Here is a 9448-nt window from a genome sequence, read left to right as displayed (position 1 = left end):
CACAACTCCTAATTCTAGCTTTTTATTAGTCCATTACATCACAGCACCAGGGACCCTGGTTCGATTTTTGGCTTGGGTCACTGTCTGTACAGAGTCTGCACGTTCTCCCCGTGTCTGCATGGGTTTCCTCCGGGTGCTCCGGTTTCTTCCCACAGTCCAAAAGACGTGCTGGTTAGGTGCATTGGCCATGGCAAATTCTCCCTCAGCACACCCTCAGGCGCCGGAGTGTGGCGACTAGGGGTTTTCATCGTAACTTCATTGCAATGTTAATGTAAGCCTACTTGTAACACTAATAAATAAACTTTTAAAACTTTAACTTTTAGTTGAATTGAAATTGGGAATTGAGCTCGTCTCCAGATCATTAGTCCAATAACAAACAAATCACTGGTTCTGTGCACAAATACCTTCAATGGCTTCTTCAATGATTTTCCCTCCATCATAAGGTCCGAAGTGAGGCTGTTTGCTAATAATTAGGCAATGTTTAGATCCATTCACATTTTTCAGGTAACGAAGCAGTCCATGACTGCATGCAACAAGACTTTGTACAAGATCCCAACATGGGCTGATTCGTGAAAAGTAATATTCACATCATATTATGACCAAACAATGACCATCTTCAAAAAGAGACTACCATCTCCTCAGTGGCATTCTTATCACTGTTTCCTCTATCAACATCATCCTGGGGCACAACCATTGACTTCATTAACTCAGGTAGTCCCTCTTCCCATCATATTTGGAAGATGTCCATCCAGTTTAACTTGATTATCTTGAGTCAATCACAGTCCAAAAGACTTGGCCTGACACTATTATTACTGGGTAAAAGCAAATTACTGTGGATGCTGGAATCTGAAACCAAAAGAGAAAACGCTGGAAAATCTCAGCAGGTCTGGCAACGTTTGTAAGGAGAGAAAAGAGCCAATGTTGAGTCCTGATGATCCTTTGTCAAAGGGTCATCAGGACTCGAAACATCGGTTCTTTTCTCTCCTTACAGATGTTGCCAGACTTGCTGAGATTTTCCAGCGTTTTCTCTTTTGGTTATTACTGGGAGCTGAGCACACTGCTGGTACTGTGGTAGTCCCCCTTATTTTGATGGCTTTTCCTGTGTAAATTGTTAGTTTTGCTGTGGAACCCCTCAAACTCAATGGCTGGACTCCTCCTTGTAAATATCAAATGTGCATTCTGTCACTGTGGCAGAAGCTCTCATATCAATGTCCATCTTTAAGGGTTTATCATTTACCAAAAGCATTAGTGATGGGAGCTACCTTGCTGCTTTCACATTGAACAATGAGTGAATATTTGAATCCTTTGTACTAGACTCTTCCATACTATGCACTTGTAATATATTACTAACTTATTTTTACATCAGTGCCTTAAATGACCTTTCCTATGGCAGAAAAAAAACATTCAGCTTATTTATATTTGCAAGCTTCAGGGGAGTGATTACCCTTGCACCAGTAACACTACTTCAATCCTAGGCAATTGATTGGCTCTTTTAATTCTGCTTGCTCTATTTGGGGCTGCATTTGCTTCCCATTTTAAAACTACGTCTTTTCTGGCACCATTGAGTGCAGCTTCCTTCCCTACCTGTTGAACTGTGCCATTTTGCATGCTCTGAACCTCCTGTGCACCCTGCTCTGCACTCTCCATCACCAGTGCAATCTCTAGCATCTTAAAATTTATGTCTGCCTCTATTAATAGTTTCCTTTGGATGGCCTCATTAACCCTAAATGGTTAGGATCAGTCATTGAAAGTGGCTCTGAAGTCACAATGCTCTGAGACCGGTCTTAACTTGATGATATAAGTTGCAATAGCTTCCCTAGGAGCTCTCGTGGTTGAGTTAAACTTAAATCACTGCAATATTACTGATAGTTTTGGGTGGTAGTACATTTTCACTAATTCAGCTATCTCAACTAATGACTTGGAGTCAGGAGTACTTGGGGATGTGAGGCTGCTTATTAAATTATAGGCTTGGGTCCCACAAACACTCAGAAAGATTGCCTTTCTCTTCCCCTCCCCCTCTATTCCATTAGCCTGAAAATAGTCCAAACATTCAGCACATTGTGTCCAATCCACCACAAAGGCATCAAAAAGATCTATCCATTCAAGTAGAGGCATATCTGCAAACACTCTTTTGTTTCTCACCTTGAACTGAACTTCAATGGGACTTTATACTCACAATCTTACAACCATTTTTCTTTTATTCTCATCACCATGTCATAATTCTGATTCACCAATTAGGCAAATAACAACTGCAACATTTATTTACAAAAAACTAAAATACAAAGGCTGGCATCCTCATGGTTGCTAGTCAACTCCTGAGAAGGTTCTGGAACAGAAACCTGGATTTCATCAGGATGATCTCCAACCCTGTTCCCTGATTGGTTCCTCAGGTCATAGAATCATAGAAACCCTACAGTGCAGAAGGAGGCCATTCGGCCCATCGAGTCTGCACCGACCACAATCCCACCCAGGCCCTACCCCCACATATTTACCCACTAATCCCTCTAACCTACACATCTCAGGACTCTAAGGGGCAATTTTTTTTTTTTAACCTGGCCAATCAACCTAACCCGCACATCTTTGGACTGTGGGAGGAAACCGGAGCACCTGGAGGAAACCCATGCAGACACGAGGAGAATGTGCAAACTCCACACAGACAGTGACCCGAGCCGGGAATCGAACCCGGGACCCTGGAGCTGTGAAGCAGCAGTGCTAACCACTGTGCTACCGTGCCGCCCCCTACACTGCAGAAGGATCATGTGGCCCCCTACACTGCAGAAGGATCTTTAAAGGGACAATCACCACAGATGCATATGTATGGGGCAGCTCCAACACCATTGAAGAAGCACAACACTATCCACAGTAAGGCAGTCCATCAGCACCCCATCCACTGGTTTAATTATCCACTCCCTCCACCATCAGAATACCAACTCTGCACTATTTACAGGATACACTGCAGCAACTAGCAAATGCTTCTTTGGCAACACATTCCAAATTCACAATCTCCACTTGGAAGGGCAAGGCCAACAAATGCATGGGAGCACCATTACCTCTAAGTCACACACTATCCTGTTCCTTCACTGTCACTAGGCCATATTTCTGGATCTATCCATCAAACGGTACCATGAAAAGAAAGTCTTGCATTTTAAAGAAAACATGAATGGGATATAGGCAGCACTGGCTCAGCCAGTATTCATTGCCCATCCCTAACTGCCCTAGAGAAGGTGACGGCGAGCTGCCTTCTTGAACCGCTGCTGTCCATGTGGTGTAAGTACACCCATGGGACTACTGTTAGGGAGGGAGCTTCAGGACTTTGACCCAGCAAAAGTTAAGGAACAGCAATATATTTCCAAGTCCAGTGTCTTTTAAGAGTACTGGACATTTCAAACCCTTCACAGCCAATGAAGTACTTTTGAAATGTAATCACTGTTGTAATGTAGGAAGCATGGCAGTCAGTTAGTGCACAGCACATTTGCACAAACAGCAATGTGATCATGACTAGATGTTTTTGCAATGTTGATTACGGAATGCATATTGGCCAGGATATCAAAATCCCCTATTATTGGAAATAATGCCATAGGATCTTTTATATCTACCTGCGGGGATACATGGCATCACAGTTTAATGTATCATGCAAAAGACAACACCTCCAACAGTGCAGCACTCTAACAGTGCTTAATTTTCTATTCAAATTTGGGAATTCATAACCTCCATTTCCTCCTCCACTTTTCCAGTTACTTAGGAAATATATACAGCACAAAAACAATCCTGGAGTTTATGTGCTCCATTCCCCTTTCTACCTTTCCATTTACATAGAATATATGTACTGCACAGAAACTGCCATTTGGCTCAACTGGTCTTTACCAAAGTTCATGTTGAACTGTAACTTCCTACCAATCTTCCTCATTTAACTCAATCAGTATAATTCACTATTCCAAAATCTGTGGTATGCTTATCTAGCCTTCCCTTAAATGTGTCTACACTATTTGTCTAAACCACTCCCAAAGTGAGTTCCACATCCTCACCACTCTCTAGGTGAAGGTGCTCCTCTTGAGGCCTCAACAAGGCTGGTAGAAGGTTCCTGTTGGTATCTTTGAGATGTTTGTGGCCAGTGACTCGCAGGTGCCCAAGCTTGTTAGGGCCTTGCTGCAGAATGTTGCATTTCAGATTCTACTAGGCCCAGTTGAATCATTGGCATCAGCTGGTGGGTATTGATTGAGGGGGTACCGAAGGAGTGGGCGAGTCGACACCTTAAGAGACTGCTCCCATTACCCCACTTCTAAATCTGTGGGACTGGGGCTCATCACTTCAACTGATCTGTAGAAAAGTAGACTGCAAGAGATGAATGACTCCTTGGAAGTTCCTATTTATTCAGTCCACCAGTCTATTCAAGACAGGTCTCTTCAAGGTGGAACCTAAACCTTGAAAGGCAGCCGGTTGAGCTTCCATCAATATTATAAAGACTGTTGACACTGATTTGCTTTGTGAAAGCCACATTATACTCACCAAGGGTAAACGAGTGCTGATGTCATGAGATAACATCGCACAGGCTGAGAGCAATCTGTTTCATACTTTCAGTCATAGTACTAAAGCCTTTGGCAGGTCTTCCAGTGTTTGACAAAGGTATTTGTTTGATGCCAGAGGTTTTGGTAGCTGACGTCCTCATTTTTGGCATCCTCAACTGAACTGATAAAGGATTTCCCATCCTGCAAACTATTTTCTGTGCTCTCCCTGTTACGAGTACATGCTTTTCATTTGTGCAGACTATTTTGCTTCAACTATCTAACCCAATATCCAAGCTGGTGCCTATAGCATGTGATGGTGCATCCACAGGAAGATTGTCATCCTCTACAGTGTGAGAGAACCTCTTATTGTTAAAAAGGCCCTAGAGTAAAGAGAAAGGGCCAACAGTTCAGATGGCAGATAGAAGTTAGACATTTGCAGGTGATTGACTTAAAAATGCAGCTTGAAATTGTGAAGCTTGCTACATATTTTCTGAGCTGAATTAAGTTTACAAGTAAGATGCAGGCATTTTCCTGAAAGTAAACACATACTTTCTTCTTCCCAATATGGATGACTTGGGTCACTGGGGCATTTTACTCTGCTTGGGCAAGTGCTAGTGACTGTTCCTCCCTTCTTGTTCCTCTATATTTAATTTTGATCTTCAGAAAGAGAAATGAATTAGCGTGTAGCTATTGAAAAAGTAAATGGAAATGTGAGGGGTTTCTGCACATAGTCAATGGGTACATTTCTCCCAAAACATTTCTAAGTATGGTCTCAAGCGGGAAACACATTGCGATTCCTGTCGCATGGGTCAGTGGGATCCCGATTGCAATCCTCCCCACACTTAGACTTTATTTTGGAGCTTGGAATGATTTACCCTGTGAATGAGATGTGCAGGACCTAAAGATGCTGGCAAGGATGGCTCCTCAAAGATCAGGGTGCCCTTTATAACACTGCCAGGGTGACAGGGGGATGTGCTGGGGCACTGTCCAGCCACATCTCTGGCCACCCGAGGGCTACTCTGTGGTCATCACATCTATCCAGATAATTCAGCAGTGCCTGTGAGCAAGTCCTCATTGAAAAACCCTTGCTTGGTGCCAGTCCCTTGTATTGGTTAAAACCTCCAGTAAAGGCATGCTGTTCGAGCATAAGATATGGAACAAAATCCTCTTTAAAAAATAAATACAGACTGTACACCTGTGCTTTCTAGGAAGCACTTCAGAGTAGAAAAAAATCCTCATTAAAATGAGCTCAGACTGAACAGCTGCGCTTTTGAGGAGGCACCGCAGAGTTAATAGATGGTGATGTGCCATGTAAATAAACAATAATAATCCCTTCTTTAAAGGAGCCAGCAGCTGCCACTCAAAGGGTTGCAAAAGTTAATGGGACAAAAAGCACATCAAGGCTTTTAAAAGCAACAGAGAGAAGACTCGCCCCTGCAACCTGACAGCTCTTTGAAATTGACATGCTGAGAGATAGTTCAAAGCTTTTAAAAGCAACAGAGAAGACCAGCCACATGACCCCATCCCAGGGGAGACCCTTGGCTTGAGCCCCCCACAACCCCCAGCTCCCTTGAAGGGTTCCCTCACTGCACCCTGGCCACAAATGCTTTGCTCATGGGCAACCTGGAGGTGAGTGCTGAGCAGTACTCACCTCCTTGCTGCCCCTCAGAGTCCATACCACTGCATTCGATTTTATTCTTGCTAATAAGATTAAAATGAATGCAAATGTGTTTGAATCGGGATCACGCCAGGTGGAATGAGTCGGGAGCATTGGAAATTGTTTAGCGCCCAGTGCAAATCCTGTTTCAGGTCTCTCATCAAATACACCGGCCCAGCAAGATTTGCGCCTGGGGCTAATGGGGTTGGAGAATCGTCCTCGGTGTGTTGGAAGGTGGAGAAGAAGCATGGTGAAATAAGAATGTGAAGGTGATGAATGTAAAGGGAAGTGTATACAATGTGAAACGAGAAGCAAATGCTCGGGGGAGTTGGTGGTGGGTGCAACTGGTATGGTGTAATAGAGATTGCTGTTGTGGGTGGTATGATTAAAGGAAATTAAGAGGTGAGTGTATTTGGAATGAAAAAGGAGAAGATTCATTGTCCCTTGATGGTGATGGGGAGAACAAGATTGTTGAGGGTGGTGTAAGTGGGGGTGACAGAGTGTTGTGAGGTGTTATTAGATGGAGAAATGAAGAGTTTGTTTAACCTTGCTGCCCTAGGGGAATTTCACAGCAACTTCATTGCAGTGTTAATGTAAGCCTTGCTTGTGACTAATAAATATACTTTAACTTTTTGTGAGGTCATCAATCTCTTTCTACTATGGAACTCAGGCCATGGGAGTGATGCTACTAGCACTGCTGTTTTGAACCACCATAGCCAGACCTACTTCGTGGTGGCATTGGAACGCTTTTGTGGCTTCATGGAAATAGTTGTTTTTGACTTGTCTTCATTTCTTCCACAAAGATCTACAGAATCTGAAAATGGAGAACAAGACAGTCTTTCATTCACTTATGCTGCCACAATCCTTTTCGTCATTCTGCAAGCAAAAATCAAAGCAAGGACTTGCAAACTCACTTTAAGAGTCCTCAGAGGATGCTTCGAAATTTGTGTATATCCTCTGAGAAGGCTTCCCAATTCTCAATGCAATAAGGAGGACAGCTCAACAGTCAAATAGAAAGGAAAAATGGAGCTAAAATTGCCTGGACCTGACACCAACAATATTATAGTAGCTTGCCGTCAATCGTCCCCTCATTCCCCCACCACTTCTCTTGGCTGACCATGGTAAAATCCGAACTGACATCCTTGATAATTGTCACTATGAGCTCAATCTTCACACCCAGCCCTTGAAGAATCATTTCATAGGTGTATCCAGCTATCCAGCAATTCTGAAGGAGCCAATTGTTTAAAGGTCCTAATCTTCTCTCACCATTTATATTCAGTGTTTAACTGTCTGCAAACATTAATGACTTAAAAAAATAGTTTCACTTCCATTTTGAGATGCCTGCCTTTCCAGATGACATTTAAAACTGAAAAGGTTTTTGGTACTGTGCACATTTATCTTATTAAACTTTTAAGTAAGCACCATCACTAGAGTACTGTTTTTTAAAATTCATTTGTGGGGCAAGGGCGTCGCTGGCTGGCCAGCATTTATTGCCCATCCCTAGTTGCCCTTCAGAAGGTGCTGGTGAGCTGCCTTCTTGAACCGCTGAAGTCCATGTTCTGTGGGTTGACTCACAATGCCGTTAAGGAGAGAATTCCAGGATTTTGACCCAACGACTGCAAAGGAATGGCGATATATTTCCAAGTCAAGATGGTGAGTGGCTTGGAGGGGAACTTGCGGGTGGCGGTGTTCCCATTTATCTGCTGCCCTTGTTCTTCTAGATGGAAGCGGTCATGGATTTGGACGGTACACTCTAAGGATCTTTGGTGAATTGTAACAGCTACAAAAGTATTTCCTGAACTGCATCTTTAAATCAAAATGATGGCAGTCAAAGTATCAATAATGGTTCCTTTGATCTTGTGATTAAATCAGGTCAGTGGGTTGCATTTTTAATGTATGCACTGCTTTTGATTGACTTTCAGGATGGTTGATTGTTAGCTGTAGATATGTAAATAGTTGGGGCAGCTGCATTATCTGCTTCTTGTTCTTGTTTGTTTCCTGACAATCCATGTCAAATTCCATATTTGCTTGTAATATTTCTTTTATAATGTGTATAAAACAAAGGATGTGGAGGAACAATGGGTAAGAGTTGGGGTATAGGTCGGCCATGATCTAATTGAATTGTGGAACAGGTTCAAGAGGCCAAATGGCCTACTTCCATTCCTATTTTCCTACAATTTAATAAGTATTGTTGCAAGAGCAAATTACACAAGTGCCTCTAAGAAGCATACCGTTGGAGGAGACAATCCCAACCTGAAAAAGATCATGGCCTACCTGGAGAAATTTACATAACTAGTTGTAATGAGATATGACAAGCTGAAGGGCATATTACTAGTGCTAGGTTAGTGACTTAACATTGATGTGATGTACCAAGCAAGTCACAAGCTTTCATCCCCTTCACTTGATGATGAGATCCAGCCCTCTTAATGGACCTTCTGTTATCACTATCAGGTTCTGCCAGTTGTCAGATAGTTAAACACTTCCTTCCCTTTTCCTACTGTACAATGTATATAGCCAGAATTGATCTTTGTGGGCATTGTGTTTCTTTATTGCCATTTTTAATCCTTGTTTTGGTATGCTTTTTAAAATAACACATTATTTTTTATTATTAATTTCACTCTGCAATTCTTTGGTTATCCCAGCATCAGTACACATAGGGGTGGAATTAAGAAAAGCTGTGGGCCCAGACTCAATCCTCCTCAACAGAAAGGCCCAAAACTAGGTTGTGTGTCTTTTCTAAATACTCCTGGTAAACTGCCAGTGCCTTTTGCACCTCTTTAAGAAACTTATTCTTCTGCAGGCTGAACTTAAGGCCTTTTGCCACACTGGAAGCGGCTTTCAGGTAAGCCCTAGGAAGTGATGGGGCACAACGGGAGAACAAAGCGAATGACGGGGGAATAGTCACAGCCTTTGGAAGTACTATGAAGATGGGAAAGCATTCCTGCTTTTCCCAGCTGCTTATTAAAACTTTAAACAATGCGCGTGCCATTTAGGTTATTGTAGGTGGCTGGATTTGTGGATGGTGAAGAGGATTGTCAGAGGATACAGCAAGATATAGATCGGTTGGAGATTTGAGCGGAGAAATGGCAGTTGGAGTTTAATCTGGACAAATGTGAGGTAATGCATTTTGGATGGTCCAATGCATGTAGGAATTATACAGTAAATGGCAGCACCCTTAGGAGTATTGACATAGGCACAGAGATCTGGGCATACATGTGCACTGATCACTGAAAGTGGCAATGCAGGTGGATGAGGTAGTCAAGAAGGCATTTAGCACGCTTGCCTT

The sequence above is a fragment of the Mustelus asterias genome, chromosome 17 (assembly GCF_964213995.1).
Source record: "Mustelus asterias chromosome 17, sMusAst1.hap1.1, whole genome shotgun sequence".
Classification (NCBI taxonomy): Eukaryota; Metazoa; Chordata; class Chondrichthyes; order Carcharhiniformes; family Triakidae; genus Mustelus; species Mustelus asterias.
The sequence above is the reverse complement of the archived record's forward strand: the minus strand, read 5'-3'. Positions refer to the sequence as shown.